Raw genomic sequence first — 19,002 nt, 5'->3', positions numbered from 1 at the left:
CTACATTTCCTGCCCTGACGAAGAGTAGTAGAATAAGGTCAAGTCATTTATTTTTTCTAATTCCTTACTTACAAGATACTAGTAATAGTAGCTGGATTCCTATTCAGCAGGCCTTCAAGGCCACAGACTATTACTCAGTTTCTTCCCGATTGCAGTTTGGACAATCATGTTTCTGCTTAGCCTTTTGCACCTGAGGATGATAAGGAATGGTTTCTCCTGCTCTCCCTGGGGTGACGGACAATCCAGTGTTAATTTCTGCTGTGGTTACTCCAAGAATGGAGACTCACACTGAGAAGGGAAGATACAGTGCAGTGTTCTACTCCTGAAGAAAAGATAGATCCCCGATGAAACAGTTAAATATACCTTGACAATAGGATGCTGGCTGCTCTATCATTGTCTACACTTACAATGCCATTATGCACTTAAATACAAGAATAATGAATTTGTGACTACTGCTGAAGGATTATACTGTTGTAATAATATAGGGGGAACAGTGGGGAGAGGGCAAATGGGGATGGTGGAAGGGGAAATTCCTGATCCTATGAAACTGCATCATAAAAATAAAAATTATATATAAATTTAAAAAATAAATAAAATCTAGACAAAAAAGAAGTGGGAACCACCTTTCTTCAACTGCTATACCAATGCCATCAGTTTCTGACTGGAATATTGACTGATAACAGTAAATACCACCTCCAAAACTTACTGAAAGGAAGATTATGCTTGGCTTCTTCAACACCATTGTCATCATCTACCATTTAGGTGTTGCGCAATGAGTATTATCCGTAAGGTATCTTAAGTGCTGATTGAGGACCTCCTAAGCAAGTTTCCAGGTAGGCTGCCTGCCAGCCATCCCGTACTCCAGCTGTGGAGATGCAACCATGCTCTAATGTCACCAGGATTGATGGAGGATGGGGGGTGGGGATGAACTACCCATTGGCCTGTGCTATCTGTGGCCTAGTCAGTTGACTGCCTCAGACAACCTGTGTAAATTTCCAGTTCCCCAAATCCTCCCCTTACCATGCCATGCCCCTGTTGACAAACCTTTTTAAACTCTTGCCATATAAAATGATAAAAGAACGGATGACCAGGCCCTTCTGTGCATCTCCATGGATGATGGCGATGGGGCAGAAGAGGAACAGTGGCTTCTTGTTTTCCTCTTGTTGATCTTGGCCTTAAGGCCTTCATCTCTCCCAGTAAAACCTCATCCAATGTCATGTGATGTAGTGGAACTTTCCAGAAACCAGGCAGGACAGGCACAGCTCCTTATGAGGATGTTTGTGGTTCACAGATTTACTGGTCTCAGCACATTAAGATTTGTAATCTATATTTGCGCCTAGTTATGTGAGTTATTTTGATTTCCTAATTACTTTTTATTATAGTATTCATGTTATTATTTTCATCATTTCCTTTATGCTTCAGTGGACCATATTTAATTCATTGATCCATAGTTATGAACTGGTAATTTAATACAAAAAAACCCAAAGTTAACAAATCTGAACATTGACATGCATATGAGTATTATATGAAAATGCTTCAGCTGAGAAAAAAAATTGCACCCTATTTCCAGAATATTAGCTAAGGCAAATTGACCCAAATTCCTAAAGCACAAGCAAAATCTGCAAACACATGATTTGAATGACACATAAAGAATTTTCGTAAAATCAAAATATATTCTATGCTTTAAATTTCTAAAATGTGTACCAGCCAATCAGTTTTCCAGAAGGTCTAACATTTTTAATACTGCCTAAAAGCTACTGTCTGCCACTTCATTAATGGAGGTGGGCTCCACTGCTCTTTGAAGGAGATGTTAAGAAAATCTCACCTGTGACATTCTGGGAAGTGACTCAATGAGCTACTGTCGCCACCTCCTCCAGGTCTGTGCCCCCTTTCTCGCAGGCCTGTCCACGTTAACACATACCAATACGACTTTTTTTTCCCCTGCTTTACCTAATAGATTTTTTGGGAATTTTGTTAGTATGAAGGAGTTTAAATGTAAAAAGTTTGAAAGCCACTAAAAAATCTCTAAGGAAACTTCATTTCTGAAAATTCTATTACAATACAATTTCCCAAAGCATTCATTGCCTGAGACGTTCACTTTGGTAACTATGCAATATTACTGTTATTAAACATTTCTGATACATACTCATGTTTGTGATTCCATGGAAGAGAAATAATATACATTATCTCATGTAGTGATCACAATCACACTGGAGGGAGATGGTATTATTTTTGTTTTGCAGATGAGGGTATAGAAGCTCAGTGGATCCAGGTAACCAACCTAAAACCTCACGATTAAGTGTGCCTCAGGTGGGTATAGTTGAGAATATAGTTCTTGAGATGTCTATCACTTTGCCCACAATGTCATGGCACCCAGCAGCATGGGGCTCACAAAGAACCTGGGTAAGCAGAAGGAATTTCTCTCTGGGGCATTCTATCATCTTCTCAGTGCTTCTATCCTCATGTCCCAGTGCCTTCACAATAATTGTTCATCCATGCTTTATTCTTAGCAGGTTATGAAGCCCGGTATATTAAGTATGAGATCATAATACTTCATACTCTCAGCAGGTATTATATTCTAATGGGAAAGTCCTGGATGAAGATAGAAAATTCTTTTGCATCTCAAATTAATGATGCCTTAATGGAAGGTTACCCAGTTATAGAATTTATGTTATGGAAATGGAAAGTCTTTTCTGCTATCTCCTTAAAGCTCAACGATGTAGAGACAGATTTATTCTACCTACTAATGTTGGAAGCTGCTTGAATGCTGTCTTCTATTTCCATAGCACCTGTAACAGTATTTTGGTAACCATCAAATCAACAGGCAGAGCATGCTGATAAATAAGTGAATTAGTCCATAAAGATGTTCTTGAGGTCAGCACCATGGCATATCAGGTATTTTACATACATACTTTGCCTACAGTGCCAGGATCCCATATATATGCTGATTTGAGTCCCAGCTGCTCCACTTTCAGTCCAGCTCTCTGTTAATGTGCCTGAGGAAACAGAGGAATATGGTCCATATGCTTAAGTCCTGCACAAATGTGGGAGACCTGGAGGAAGCTCCTGGCTGCTGGTTCTGCTGACCCAGCTCTGGTCATCTGAATGAATGAATATCTCTGTCTCGCCTTCTTTCTCTATGATTCTGCCTTTTAAATGAAAAATTCTTATAGCTATGATTATTCCCTCTTTATACACAATACACAATAGGTGACAAAATTTAAAAATTATTTTTGTCATCAAAAGGTTCCTATGTGTTCCTTTCAGATAAAATGAATTTTACGTGCCTCAAAGTAGTTGGATGAGTGAAGTGCTTCAGTACAGACATTCATAGTGCTGTTGTGTAGCTTTCAGAAGACTTCAAACAACTATCATGAGATTTTCTGCTTAATTATATTAGAGTAAGTCATGAGTTTCGTGGGAAGAAGGCTGATTGTCTATGAGTGCTGGAAGGCTAGGTCTGTGAGAGGATGAGCTGATGTTTGATGTCTCTTTTTCAAAGATGCATTTATTTCTTGAATGTCAGAGCTACAGACAGGGGACACGGTGTGTGTGTGTGTGTGTGTGAAAGAGAGAGAGACAGAGCGAGAGAAAGAAAGATCTTCCAACCACTGGTTCACTCTGGGATGGTCGCAGTGACTAGTGTTGGTCAGGCTAAAGCCAGACCTTCCACATCTCCCACATGGCACATGGATGGCTGGGGCACAAGTACTTGGGCCACTTTTCACTGTTTTTTTTTTCCAGGCTGTTAGCAGGGAGCTGGATCTGATTTGTAGCAAGCAGGACAGACTGTTGCCCTTATGGGTTTCCTGCATTGCAGGAAGTGAGTTGACCTGCTATACCACAAGGCAGGACTTTGTGATATTTTTTAAAGTAGGTCATTGCCTATTGGAAGGTAATCATTTGATTCCCACTTGTAAATTAAAAAATTATTTTATTTATTTGAAAGCAGAGTGATAAGGACAAAGCCAGAATGACACAGAGGACAGGAAAGGAGAGGGTAGATACTCGCGCGCGCACACACACACACACACACACACACACAGGGAGAGAGAGAACGAGCGAGTGAGCTGTATTATATTTTCTGGTTTACTCTCCAAATAGACACAACAATCATGGATGAACCAGGCCAAAGCCAGGAGTCATAAACTGCATTTGAAGGCTGATCCAAATATCTGATCTCCTGCCGCGCCCCCCTCCCTGGAGTGTGCACATTAGCAGGAAACCACATCAGAAGCAGAGGGAGGAACAAACCCAGATAATCTCTGCACTGCAACACCTGCTCCCATCAGCTTGTTGTTCTGATAAACACATCATGTCTGTTATTGGTTACCAGTATCCAGGGAGACAAATTTTGACATAGTAGCAAGGTGGCATAGTGAAACCCTTGTCAAATGAAGTTTTTGGCTACTTAGAACAATCTTAGGAAAATGCCTTATTTTTGTGTATCATAGATGAGTCTTAAAAAAAATCTTCAGTTGCTTATGCCAAGAAACTTTTAATCACTGCACAAAAGTAGAACATGGAATAAAAAAAGAAAATGGAAAGTGGATAGCAGACAAAAGTGATGCTCAGATTTAGGGGATAGGAAATGGTGTTGAAAAGGTAGTTAAATTGAAACCCTTGTACCTTTAGATCGTTAGATTGTCATGAAAAGTGAGCCCATCTGAGATTCTGCCTCAACAATGAGATTCAGCCAACAGGTTCTTTTACTCTAGAATTACCTTGATAATCAGTAGGAGAGTTGCTGGCACAATGCTGCCTTTAAAGCTATATCCCCCAAACAAATGCCACTTTTATGCAAGACTTTCTTTTGATTATTAGACTCTTAAAACAATTGATGCCATGGATACAGAATGGATTGGGGCAACTTGATTAGAGCTCAGTAGCTCAATTTGACCCCAGAGAGATGTTGAAAATGTAGCTTTTTTAAAGCTATTATTGCTTACGCATTTCAAAAAACAAAACAAAACAATAACAACAACAACCAAAAAAACCAACAACCAAAACACTCTGGCCATTGTTCCTGTCACATCTTGGTCATGCTCAAGATTCAGATAATTATAACAACTTCATAAGCGGTTGACTAAATGACTGAGGGTGTAAGTCCCCAAAGTAAAACTTTGTAATCACAGGTCCAGGTTTCAAAAGCCTAATTCAAGGAGGATATGCCTCTTACAAAACTGCTGTTCCTCCCTTCAATGGGCAAAGAAGAAGTCATTGTTCTGGAGACATCAAAGCTGTTGGGACAAGTCCACTCACACTCTTCTTCAGCAGTAGCATGTGTTAGACTCTGCCTGGATGGAGGAGACTTTGTAAACTTGACTGCTCTGTGTGTCTAGGGAGTTGTCCCCTTTGCTCTCGTGGAACCCTAAATCAAAGGAAGCGCCAGTGAAGCCTGCATGGGCCATCTGTACATAGAGATAGTAAGTTCACATTGATGCTCTGCATCTAACTCCACTTCTAACGGTAAGTGCTTATTTGTGCAAAGTGTTTTCAAAAGGTTTATGGAAACTGTATATTGTGAAAAAAAATCTATGTGTAGATTTAAACATTCTTTTTTGCACAAAACTTTTCATTTCATTTTCTACAAACTTTTTAAAGTATCCTCTTACTATTATGCTGGTATTAGAAATAGAAAAAAAGAGTATAGGAAACTTTCCCCACAATTTAAGATAGTTTATAATTATTGACAGTGTGTTAGAGGCACTTTCTTATTATCATTGAACCAATAGGTTTTTATGAGTGCCTGTATAAATGTCAGACACTGTGCTAAGTGTTCATGCAACAAAGAGACAAAAACTCTTTGTCCTCTCAGAAATTCCATTCTAGTGAGTTCTAACCAGATTCTATTTCAAGATTTAAGCACTCATTAATTATTATTTTGGAAGGCTTTTTGTCTATGCGAGTCTGAGAAATTAAGACTTACAGAGTGCCTAATATTATGTGTGATTGTTTTTTTAAAGTAGAAATCATACCCTGTTGCCTGATGGTTAAAAGTTTGTTTAGGAATTGATAAGTGCAATGGAAGAAAAAATGAGCTAATTGAGGAGGCTCACAAGTGTGGAGGTGGATTTTTTGCAGTTTCGAAAAGAATGGTTCAGGGTGCAGACAGGATGGTCAGGAGAAGCCTTGGCAAAGAGGCAACTGGACAAAGTCATTATCATAACCAATAGTCTGGTAAATTGCTCTTTGTGCATTAACTTCTTAAACTTTACTACAGATGAGATCACTGTGGGCTGAAGACATAAATTATTCATTCGGTGTTTTGTGTAAGTTTTTGGGACAAACAACATTATTTAAATTTGGGCTTATTTTATGAAAAAATCCAAGTTACAAGATACCATATTGGGTCTCTCAAAGCAATTATTTCCACACTGTATTGGGAGATTACCTTATAATTTGATTTGGCATTAGTTTACTGAAGTGTCCACGCTTAACCATGTTTTCAAACTGCATTTGAAAGCATATATTGACATTTATTATAATCCACCTATTAACACATTGGAGGGCTTCTACCTGTTAAGTTGGGTGTTCTTTTTGGCATGAATGTAGCTTTTTTGGGGGCATCTCTGTGCACTTGAAAAGGTAATAAGTGTTTTATAGGGTAGGGATGCTTTAAGTTTGGATGAATCTCAGGCTTGAGCATATCCACTCACATAAACCTGTAAAATAGCTTAAATGTAGTACAGAATAGATTAGCTACATCTGCTTGTTACATGTTTGCAGTGTGGTGGAAACATCAACACTCCCTAACAAGGGAACCCATGCATATTTATATATATAGTGTCATATCGGTTGTCATCCTAGTGCTGTCTGATAGGTTTGGATGCTGCTTGCTTAATATTTGAGAAAAGTTGAGATGTAGTCAGTGACTAAAGCTCGAGGTTGTTTTAGGCCTTCAATTACCTAGTTGAGGAGGGCCTGACACTATCTGGGAAGGTTGGGATTTTGTTCTTTCTGAATTACCGTTTTCAATGACTTTTGTTGACATTTTTGAATGTTTTGAAGCTGAGTCAGAATATTGCAATAAATTTGATTTGAGATGACATGGAAGAGTCTCGTTATGCTAATACAGTAAGAGATGCATGCTGTAATAAGTAAGTGTGTATAGCATTTTCATTTATTTACCTATCGGAGTTTCAGTTAAAAAAATCAGCAGTGGGGAATGAGCGTTTGACATATTGCTTAAGATATTGCCTAGGGCGTATGTACTTGGCAGAGCACTCGAGGCGTCTCAGGTAAGCCCTATCTGAGCATCTGGGTTCTATTCCTAGCTCTGTTTTGGAGTTGAGCTTCCTGATCATGTGCACCCTGGGGGGTCCAGATACTTGGATCTGTTCCACGCATGTAAGAGACCTGAATTGGCCTCATCTTGGCTGTTGTAGGCATTTAGAGAGAGAGCCAGCGGAGAGATGACCTCTCTGTGTGTCTCTGTCTCTCTGCCTTGTACAGATAGAATGCAAGGAAATAAAAATTTAAATGCTAAAAAAAGTTTCTCCGGATACCTGCATCTGATAGCAAAATGCCTGTTTCTCATTCACATCTCAACTCCTCATTCAGCTTGATGCTGATACTGGCCCTGAAACACAGCAGGCATAGAGCTTGGGTCCCAGAGACCCCTGGGGAGACCCAGATGGGTTCCTGGATCCTAGTTTCAGGCTGGCTCAGATCCACCTGTTCCAAACATTTGGAAATTAAATCATTGGATGGATGATCTCTAATAAATAAATACATACACACATAAGTACATACATATATAGATAAGCAGGGAATGAGTATAGGTAGAAATCTACGCATGGTTTCTCTAAGGAAACCAAGAAATATTTTTTTGGTGAATATAAATAGTTCAATGATCAAAAGAATTATTTTTTTCTTGCCTACCTTAGTCAGCATAATTGGTACCACTAAAGTGGAAGAACAACATAAAATCTTCACAACTTTGTTATTCAGTGGTTGACTTCAGGCGACTGAACATGGACAGTTTTATTGTTGGGATGTGGGAGTAAAAGGCCAGTGCTAGTTCCACAGGCCTTCCATCACTGAATCCCTTTCTTCCAACAACTCACTTGCAGAACAGCAAGATTCACCTTGCCTCAGTGGAATGTAGGTGTCTTGCCAATGATATACACAGCAAGTACTCTTACTTAAATTTTCTTCATTATAACTTTGGCAACTAGAATGACATGTTTTCCATTGTTGATGCAATGTTCAGGATGGTTTCATTTATGTAGAAATTATGTATTTGTGTATGGCCTTCACATGTGGTCAAAAGCCAGCCAGGGATAGACCTTGGCCTGGGGGTTAACACACCCATATCCTAGACTGGAGTGCCTGGACTGCTGTTTCTGACTCTGGCTTCTGGAGAGCAGCAGACTGGCTTCCCACCACCAACGTGGGGGGCATGGATTGAGTTCCTGCCTCCTGGATGCACTCACAGCTGGAGCTGTTGTGGATGTTACGGGGGTAAACCAGCAAATGGGAGCTCTCGTTTTTCTCTCTTTTTATCTCTCCTCTTCTTAAAGAAAAATTATATTCAACGAACTCATTTTGTATGGAATGACTGAGTTTATTGACATTAATGTGGGAATAATAAAAAAATAAAAACTTCTCATCCCCAGAAAAATAAGCAAGGGGATAAGTGGGCATATCTTGAAAAAGAAATTTTAATTAAAAAAAAAAAAACACAGGAAAGGTACTCAATCTTACTAATAACAGAAGAAATGCAAGTTAAAGCAACCGTAGTATCTCGCCTGTCAACCTTTACAGACACGAGGTACAGTGGATATTTTTTATGCTTTTGTGTGAGTGTGTGAGTTAATAACATTTCTGAAAGTTCATATGACATATACTTAAAAGTGTAATCATTTGCATATTCCTGGAGCTGGAAATTGCATTTCTAGGAATGTATCCTAAGGGCATAAACATGAATATCTACATATATAACCAAAAGTTCAATGTTACATTGTTGACAACTATGGAGGAAAATGGAGAAATGAAATAATGGCTAATAACATGGGGGGGGGTGATAAGAAGGAAGATTTGTAAAATGAAGCTTCATGTGAATATGAAAGCCATATTTGAGAAATTGTTTACAATAAGAGGAAAGAGTATACAAAGTATGTTAAATATATCATCCTCATAACTTATAATTATGATAATAAAAACTAATGATATATTGATACTTTATAAAAAGATTTTATTATTTTTATTGGAAAGCAGATTTACAGAGAGCAGGAGAGACAGAGAAATACCTTCCATTCGCTGTTTCACTCCTCAAGTGGCCACGATGACCGGAGCTGAGCTGAGCTAATCCAAAGCCAGGACCCAGGAGCTTTTTTTGGGTCTCCCATGCAGGAGCAGGACCAAAAAGCTTTGGGCCACCCTCCACTGTCTTCCCAGGTCACAAGTATGGAGCTGGAAGGGAAGTGGAGCATCTGAGACCCAAACCAGCACCCATATGGGATTCTGGCAGTTGCAAGGTGAGGATTTAGCCACTGAGTCATTGTACTGGGCTCAAGTATGTTGACTAATATGTACTTTGGGGTGGTTTCTTCTTTTTGCTTATTTATTCCTTATAAAATTTATTTATAGCTATTTTTATTCATATACAATTATTTTAATAGAATTTTTCATACTTGAACAATAATAGTAGAAGGAATGGTATAATGGACTTCTATGTACCTGTCATTTCATTTTAGCAACTATCCAAGATAGTTTTTTGTAAAAAAAGACAGGGCCTGGTGGCGTGGCCTAGCAACTAAAGTCCTTGCCTTGAATGCACCGGGATCCCATATGGTCACCGGTTCTAATCCCGGCAGTTCCACTTCCCATCCAGCTTCCTGCTTGTGGCCTGGGAAAGCAGTCGAGGACAGTCCAAAGCTTTGGGACTCTGCACCCACGTGGGAGACCCGGAAGAAGTTCCTGGTTCCCAGCTTCGGATTGGCGCAGCACTGGCCTGCTGCAGTCACTTGGGGAGTGAATCATCAGATGGAAGATCTTCCTCTTTGTCTCTCCTCCTCTCTGTATATCTGGCTTTGTGATAAAAATGAATAAATCTTTAAAAACAAACAAGCAAACAAACAAACAAAAAACCCCAAGAGATTCATGCTGTGGTAAAGTGGGTTAAGCTACCCCTGCATTTACAGCATCCCATACATACTGGTACTGGTTCATATTCTGACTGTTCCACTTCTAATCCAATTCCTTGCTAATGTGAATAGGAAGGAGCAGAGGGTAGCCCAAGAGCTTGGGTCCCTGCATCTACGTGGGAGAAATGAACAAAGCGTAGATCCTGGCTTCAGCCATTGTGGCTATTAGAAAAGTGAACTAGTAGATGGAAAATCGTTTTCTCTCTCATTCTGCCTTTCATATAAATAATGAAATCTTTAGAGAGAGAGAGAGAGAAAGAGAGAGAGAGAAAGGGAGAAATTCAATTAAAGAACTATTCAATTACCCAGAAACCACTGTGTTCAAATCTCCTGGAGCTACTTGTTAATTGTAATTCCCTTATAACAATTTGTTAAACTATTGTTTCCAGTGCCCAAATTTGGTTATTGAAGCCTTGACTTAAGTACCAAAAATTTTTGTGAAATGTTTTGTAAAAGAATAGTAAAAAGAATAAATCAAATGATTAATTCTTACTTTTTAAAGATCAAAGTTAAAAAGTAAACACTGGCAATTTGTGATTGTTTCTCCAATTATTCTTCATAAAAAGTTGATGAAGAGGAAGATGCAGGCATTGGTGTAGCCAGGTGTGTGTGGTCACATTTCATCTGGTTCTTGGATTAGGGTAGAACTTGGCAGACCTATTGGTAGAAGGAATCCATACACTCAGCAATCAGTTTTGGAAGCACTGCCATTCTCAAATTCTGAGTTTGAGATACAACATGTGTTATCCAAGCAGTTGTTTATAAGAAACTTCCAGGAAAATTAAGAGATGTGTCAGTTCCAAAGACTTATGCGCTTATGTGCAAAAAATTGGACTCCCAGGAGTTGAAATATTTTCTCCACTAAACAATGAAAGATACCAAAAAGTGCAACAACCAACATTAGTATATTTATAGCTAAAAATTTCTCTTTTGGACTCATGTTTTTCTGCCAAGCTTGAAATGCACATTTTTCACATTGTGCGTTTACTAGGAATGTGTGTTGATGGGCTCATGCCTCTGGCAAATCTTAATGTGTGCTTTTTTTTTTTTTTTTTCAAATTCTGGGTAACTTACTTTTGGGAAGTGGAAAATTGTTTATTTCTTTTATTTCCATAAGGCCCAATACTGTGGTTCCAATGCACTCAGTATAACCGGACCATAAAAATAATAAATGTGTGACAACATGAGTATAAACATAATAAATGTCATGCTTTCACATGGTAAATTGTCAATATCTATTGACATTTGTTGTTATGGCATCTATTAAGGCCACACCATATTTATTAACCCTGGTTTGATTACACTGCTCCATTAACTTGGTAATTTCATTACAATTTAAGAGGGATTTTAGCTGCTGGATTTAGTTTAAATTTGATGCACAAGCCCCAGAAGTCCTTGGGCAGCAAACATATTTCATACAAATGAAATAAATAATCAATGAACAAACGCTATTGTTGAGAAGTAGAAAACAACAGAATCGGGAGCATGTAACTTTTGAAATACACATACTGAGAAATTAATCATACAGATAACAGTTATGAACTCTGTTGCATGTGTTCTTGCACTCATTGGTAAAATGTTGTCATAGAGAAAACCCATAGCAGAGAAGGACATTGCTACAGTCAGAAAAAGATGGCAAGCTGCATAGAGTGTGAAAAACGAAGATCCTTGCATGGGGACAAGAGAATGAAGAAATTTGCTTTAATTTGAGTTCATCTTAAGTATGATATTAGTGAAATCTGAAGAGCAAAATGTTTCCATATTGAAAAAAATCCCACAAAAATTGCTGGAATTGCTGGTTAGGAGAGAACAAGGGCTTCTATAGCCTATGGTCAGTCTCACCTGTAAATTATGTAGGAAAGTCCTTCTGTATTATTTTAGTTTTTATGTTTCCACAAGTCACAGATTACACCTGGGTTTGATCTTTCTGCTCTCAGTGAACTAATTTGTTTAATTTCTTATTCTATTTGAACAGCCCTAGAAAATTTTTTGAAAGGATTGCAAAGCCTTGAAAATAAGTGAATAAACCCATGCTCTACTTAAAGTTTCTTAGCCTGAGAAAAACACTTTGTATATGCTCAATTGCTCCTAGAAGAGACAAAAGGCACTATCTAGTAAAAGAATGATTTGATCAGGATCTGTAAGTTTCAGAAGATATTAATTTTTATTATTTGATATAACTGATACATCTGTAATCACCCTTCCCACCTCCACCAGCAATGCAAATAAACGTCAAGAGTGGAGATTCAGCCATGCACATAAAATTGTAGCATGTGGTAGAATCTTTACAATGGTGGAAAGATGGGCCAAATATTACGTTTGTAAATTTCTGAAATGATTTCCAGAAGTGCATTACAGGCTAAGTGTTTTATTCAGTATGTATTGTTAGCAGGTGTGTATTTTATTCCTTACACACAATACTGACATTTCATTCCTTTATAATGTTTAAGGGAACAAGCAGCATAATTGGAATTCCTTTGAGAATGATTTGTTAGTTATTTTGGACCTTTCCAGGGAGTCAATGGTAAATAAGAACTGAGTTTTTTGGATATTAGTATCTATTGGTTGGGCAGATTAAACTGTAAATTTTTTAAAAGGACAGGCAATTTAGGCAATGATACTAACAGCTGCACGGTTATTGTGTAATAGTGGCCCACCTGGGCAGAACTGTGAATTGCAAAACAGAGCTGAGTGCTTTCAATTCCATGATAGATTCTGCTACAAGGGAAGCTCTCAGCTAAGCAAAATATAGAGCTACTGTCAGACCATCCCTCTGCCAAATTACTACTGCGCTGAAAAATGACCACAGTGATATCATTTAGTGAGATCATCACAGTCTACTTCTCTTAATGTTTCTATCATTTCTGATCCCAATTTTCCATCTCAGTAATTTATTTTTGGTAATAAAACGTTTTCTCCTTCTTCACATTGGTAGAGTTTCTATTACATTTTTGCAAAACTTACTCATCTCGTTGAGAACGAGAGCAGTTTCTTTTCTCCTTGGTCATGGCATGGGCAGTATAGTAGGTGAACACTGTCAAGGCAATGAGTTTCAGGTGATGAGTTACGTTTGTCATGTGCAATTCCTCTAAACACAGAGGCAGGCCTTTGTAAATGGATTAAATTGTGCAAAAGCAAACCTTGCACTTGAAAAGTTATCACCAAATTATGTGACTCATCAACTTTCTACAACCTCACACGTAAAGCAAAAAGAGCATTTCCCACGTCTCCACCAGGACCCCAAATCTGAAATGCTCTGACTTTTTCTCCGTTCTCACTGGTATGGAGCATAATGATGGATGCTTCTAGAAACACGAATTCTTAGAAAAGGAAGAACTTGAGACATAGGGAACCATGTGGTCTTGCTGTGAATCACCACAAATGGGAGCCAAAGAAAGTTGGGCATGATATCAAGCATTGTTTTCTGTCCAGGTTTTCCTAAATCTGGCTGAGTTTTACAAACACTACGGGGGAAGTTCTGAGTTCTGCATTTCATTCCTTGATTTTTCTTATGACCCTGAGAAATCACTTAAGCTTACAGATGTGCTGGAGATGGATTTGAAATCACCCTTCAAAATCAATCTGTAATAAAAAGTGTCTGTTTGGATGCTCTCTCTTCAAATACACTCAGACACAATTGTGGAAATAGTGATATTACATTTTGATGCAAAGAATAATTCAATTTTTAATAAAGCCAAATGGCTGCCTGAATAAATCTGTTAATCAGTTTTCTCTTTACTTGCTTTTTTCCCCCCAGTAATGTGGTTTCCATTATCCATTTCAATTCTGCTTCATTGCTGGTAAGCATCTGTTTTAGAATACAGTTAAAAATTGGTACTCTTGGTCCAATTCCAAGGAGCAAAATCAGCGGGAATAAGAATCCCACAGCCTTTTGAAGAACCTCCTAAACCATGAAAAAAAAAATAAGCAGTAAGTACTAAACTTTGAATAAAAGAGCCATAAATTAGTTTGGAAGCCTCATTTACATCGTAATGTGCGTACCAGCATGATGTCATTATCAATTAGTGTGAGTATTTTCTAACAGGCATGTATTCCGAGTATGCAGTCATTTCGTTGATGGTTATGACTGCAGGGTGTGCATGTGTGTGGTGTGGTATGTGAGTGTGTGTGTGTGTGTGTGATGTGTCAGTACCAAAGAGAGGACAGTAACGCAGCAAAGCCCACTGAACGTAGTCACAGAAAAAATTTATGCCTGCTATGAATCAGTCCTACTTCACTTAGTGTTATTTATTGATATGAGGTAGATCTACTACTCCAATAATCTATACATGATGAATAGAACCGTAAAATCTGCCTGTAATCTTTGACCAGATAAGCTGAAGAGGAAAAGATGCATATATATTCTTCTTTTGTCAGTCCTATCACAGTGTGATTTTTTTTCTTTTGGATTTTGGAATGTTATAGGTATTTAGAAGATAAATATTTCATCCTCTGCTTTTTGTCTTAGTCAGTCTCTCTGCTGTGTTTGTTTCTGGAATCCTGGTGCCAGAGTTAGGAAGGGGAGGCTGAGGAGTGAGGCAAGGCTGTCCCCTTGTGATTACAGAGTTTGTTCTTCACAGTTCTGGGTTGTTGGCATGGGCTCTGATGTGCAGAGCAAGGCAATTGTGATGAGATTTTTCTTAATAGGTTCAATTCCTTGATATTAGACTGCTTTTTAAAGTTCAACTTTATACACTATGAAATAGTCCGTAAGTTTTTCTTAAAACATTTTTTCTGTTTTGTTGCAATACTGAATGTAAATTCATGCCAATGATTAGAACATATTTTTGGTTTATGATCTGGAATGTAAATACCTACGATGCTCATTGATGAAAGACATCCAAGTAGTTCATACGTTTGCAGGGAATATCTCTCCATGAAAGATCCATGTGAGAGATGCATACCTTATTGAAGAAAAATGAAACAACTGAACATGGTGACTGATTTATATGTGCAACAAAGGAGAATGCAATAAACAAACAGGCTACAAGAAAACACATTCGTGGACTGGGCTCTAAGAGCTTCCCAGCACCGATGCTTTTCGTCTGGACAGTTGGGAACATCCAGGCTCCTGGGCTTAAGCGAAGGCTTGCAGGGCTCTTCTCTGAACACGCTGCAGTTTGGTGATCTGTGTAATGTTGTGTGTCTTTGTTAATCACACAATGGAAGGCTTCAACTTACTGAATCATTTGCTTTATTGCAATTCCAGGATGACACTGTAACTGCCTTGCCTCCTGGGAACTTTCGGGAGGGAGTTATTCGAAAGGCAGTCACTATGTAAATATGTCTCTTCAGTTCCTGGAAATGGCACCAGAACTTGCTGCTCCAGATGAGTGAAGAACAAAATCACCCTTCGGATAAGGTTTTCTCATGAAAGCTTTTTAAAATGCTGCATTTAATAACTTCACGTTAAATTGCTTAGGGTGGGAATGGAATCATTGAACACATGTAAGGGTGCTTTGAGTTAGTGTCTGGTGGGCTGGTTTTAACTATGCCCATACCATGTATTACATTTTAAATGAGGGTCCACCTAAACGTCTTTATTTTGACAATTTGATCTGCTTCACTTTTTTTCCCAAGCACACATGTGCATTTTTAAAAGGCATATAAAACTCTTCCATGAAATCCCATCCTCCCACTGCTCCCTAGATTTTACTTATCCGGGTCCATGTCAGTCTCTCTAGTACCATCATGATCTTTTCTGCAACCCATAAACACTCTTTACTCCTCAAACTTCATTTGTAATATATTTCTCCTTTACCCAGCTATCTGTTGAATGGCAGGGGTCCAAATATAAGGGCAGTCTTCTGTTGCCTTTTTTGGGCATATTAGCAGGAATACTGGGTTGGAAGCAGAGCATCAAGTACTTGAAGCAGCATTGTGATGTTCTGGCTGCACGAGCAGCAGCCCATGTCACAGCGTCAGCCCATGGACAGGATGCTTAATGGAGCCATGTATTTGATACTACCTCCCAACCTCTGGCATACTTTGAAAACCTTCCTGGGACGGCAGAATGCTACACTGCTAGATAGAGCAGAAACTGCCTTACACACGGTGGGAAATCCAAGGAGTCAAGGTCGAGCTTCTACATCCAGGCTGCTGAAGAACAAGTTGTGGGATAGACCCCATGTAGGAAGGTATCTAAAAATGAAAGGAGGCCCAGGCAATGCACATCATGGAACAAAACGCAACAGGATCCATCATGCACATGGAGGAACATTTAACGCCATCTGCCCCTGATTTTGTTCAGGAAGATGATGACTTCTCAAGCCCACAAAATGACACCTTGTTGTTGGAAAATGGATGGCGGCAAGTTTAAAGATGGTTCTGAAATCCAATGTGACAAGGTTCAATAGACAAAACAAGCCCAGGGCATACTATGTGCACACGATGAAGATGGAATGAGGAAGAAAAAGAAACAATACGGAAAGGAAAGAAAGCCTTACAGAAAAGCAAATAAACAACTGATATGTATTTCTTTCAATCAATATGTTCCTGGAAAGTGAGAGAAAATAAGGATTAATCTAGTTGTTTCATAAATAATGGAAACAGACACTCTCATCAAGGAGTGATTCCAGATTCAATAGAATGAGGCTCTCACAGCTCCAGAAGTACAGCGGTATAAATTAGGCAACTGGGTGAGCATTTTTAAACCTTCAGGGGAATCAATCATTTACTGCAGAAGTAATTGTCACCTGTCACTTAATAAATTAATAGTGAATGCATGATGCTCTGCGCAACGCAGAATGCTGTTCAAGTCCCAGATGTTGCTTGAGTAAATATTTGAGTAGTTATTAATACTAGGCCAATTTCTCCCTTTAACTCGTTCAGTAAATCTCTACATTTTTATTTTTAAAAGATTTTTTTTATTTGAAAGGCAAAATCTTAACAGTTAAAGGTGTATTTAATTCTATTTTTAGTGAGCGAAGGATAGGCAGAGGTCTGCCAGCCACTAGCTCACTCCTCAAATGGCCACACCCAAAACTAGGATCCAGAAGCTTCTTTCCAGCTACCACGTGGGTGAAGGGGCCCAAGGCCTTGTGACAGTTTCGGCTGCTTTCCCAGGTATAAGCAGAGAGCTGAATCAGAAACAGAGCAGCTGGGACACAAAATGGCACCCATTTAGGATGCCAGCAGGAAGAGGATTAACTTGCTGTACCGCCATACTGGCCCCATATCTCTGTTCTTCATGATATTCTGTGGAGCAAATTTAGGGAGGCACTACATAAACTCAGAATTTCTGGAGATCTCAAAGATACTGAGTCACTTTAAAATTCTGCAATATGCATTAGATTGATAAAAATAAAGCTGAAAAAGGCTTAATTAGTTTGACTTTCTCAGAATACAGCTTCTCAAAGCAACATGTCAGATGTTACATGGCCAGAGGCTAGCTTAATAAGGAATTTATTGTGTTCACTAGGAAGAATGTGAGAGACATGTTTCTTCCAGTCTTTCACAGACTGGTTGTGTTCATGTATTATTCTATAGCAATGTTTTATTGATATCTTTGTCTCAATTTGTCCAACTGGATCACTTTGTGCCACGTTGCAAAATATTCCTGATTTCTGCCTCTTTTGAATATCTACTACCCTGAAGATGCTCCATGGATTAACCACCCATTAATACTCTTGGGAGGTGAGGAAGTTTAGGAGCATGGCATAGATATAATGTGCTTCTGACATAAATATAGCCCAGTGAATGTGGAAAGAAAATGGAGAATTATTATGGAGGTTTGAAAACATTAAATCAGGTTTTAATTCAGTGACTTGATGTTAGCCCCATATCTAACACACCACCAACAGAGATACACTGACACAGAGGTCCAATTCTGAACCTTTGAAAGCAATCAATGAAAGGAGAATGTCACTTTAGCATCTAAATTCAGCTTATAGCTGCTGAGTCAATTTGAAAAACAGCATGTTAAGACAAAGATAATAAGACTCAATAATGAATAATCATTTTCTTGATTTCTCTATTGGAAATTCAAAATGATGAAGTTATTGGCAAGAAACCTCTCAGTGTTAGAAGTAACATATTTTAAACATCTACATAATGTAATGTAACAGAATCAGACAGCAATTGATCAGAGAAATCAGCGCTAGACCAAACATTGTTATATACATGGAGGAAAATAAGCCATATTTATTTGAACAGTCTTATTTTTCCTGGTTGTATTATTTCACAGACTAACTTATCTGAGCATTGAAAATTGCCTGACTATCATGTGGAACAGTTTAAATGAAATTCTAAAAGGAATAGCTGCTAAATTATCACTCGATAGATCATTCTAGTTTCATATTTGAAGTCTAAAAATGTCACTTCACATGGGGTGCTGTGAAATCTTCTGACAAAGCTTAACATACTCCAAGGCTTGGAAAGGAAGTTAATAATTTTCTAGTTGAAATACTCGACATAACTAATCATCATGGTTTTAAATCAATTAAAATTACAACAAGATATCACATCATATTTGCTGGAAGAGCTATTAGAGAAAAGATGAAAGATAGAAAATTCTGGCAAAGGAAATGCTTGTGTGCAATTGGTATAAAAGTAAATAAAAACAGAGATTATGAAAAATAGTGTAGAGATTGCTCAACATATTACAAATAGAACTATCATATAATTCAAACACTAAACGATTGGCTATATATATCCAAAGGAAATGAAGTCAGTATGTCCAAGAGATATTTGTACTCCTGTGTTTATTGCAACATTATTCACAAGAGCTAAGATATGCAATCAATTCAAGTGTGGTTCATGGATGAGTGGAAAAATAAAATGCATGGGATACTGTTCAGCTTCAAAAAGGGAAATTTGGGGAGTTTGCGTCATAGCATAGCAGGCTAACTCT

Source organism: Ochotona curzoniae, unplaced genomic scaffold (genome assembly GCF_017591425.1).
Source record: "Ochotona curzoniae isolate NIBS_2020 unplaced genomic scaffold, NIBS_Ocur_1.0 contig_2692, whole genome shotgun sequence".
Classification (NCBI taxonomy): domain Eukaryota; kingdom Metazoa; phylum Chordata; class Mammalia; order Lagomorpha; family Ochotonidae; genus Ochotona; species Ochotona curzoniae.
This window is presented reverse-complemented; position numbering follows the sequence as displayed.